The 581-nt window shown below is 41.1% G+C and overlaps 1 pseudogene; it reads left to right on the forward strand.

The window, feature by feature from the left end:
• The first annotated feature begins 249 nt into the window (after positions 1–249).
• LOC119585428 overlaps positions 250–581 on the forward strand; it is a 3,175-nt pseudogene continuing 2,843 nt past the window's right edge.

The following is a 581-nucleotide window of genomic DNA, read 5'->3' on the forward strand; positions in this document are numbered from 1 at the left end:
AAACACATATATCTATTGCTTTTGAGGATGATAATACACATTCATTAACCACTGAGGTATTCTTTCAGCTCCCTTTCTCATTACATTTTTTGCTGTCCTGTTTGGCTGTTCTCGGTTCCAATTGCTTTCCAGATTTGTTTGCTTTCCTACTAGGGTTACATACCGACCGTTTAGAAACAGAGATGACAGACCAAGCAGATTTCCCTTAAGACGGAGGACGTCCTGAGACTCATCCCCTTAATTTGTAACATGCTGCTGTGGCTTGACCTGTCCTTTGAAAGTAAAGCGTAATCTTCTTGTGATCCCCAGGAGGAGGGTGTGGATGCTTGATGATTAGCTTGTCATTCCGCCTATTAGTTTTACTTTAATTATTGAAGTCTGTATTCGAGGTTTCGATTGTTTTGGAGAGCAGTTCTTTCTTCTCACCCTCCGGTTTACTGTGCAATAATTCACTTTGAGGATATTGCCTCAATTACTCTAGAAGACATTCTCTGCGAACCAAATCCGGTGGGAACAAACTCTGTGAAGTGTCGCGCAGCCATATAACGTGCAACATAACTATATCCTCTTGATTTACTGTA

Source organism: Penaeus monodon, chromosome 19 (assembly GCF_015228065.2).
Source record: "Penaeus monodon isolate SGIC_2016 chromosome 19, NSTDA_Pmon_1, whole genome shotgun sequence".
Taxonomy (NCBI): Eukaryota; Metazoa; Arthropoda; class Malacostraca; order Decapoda; family Penaeidae; genus Penaeus; species Penaeus monodon.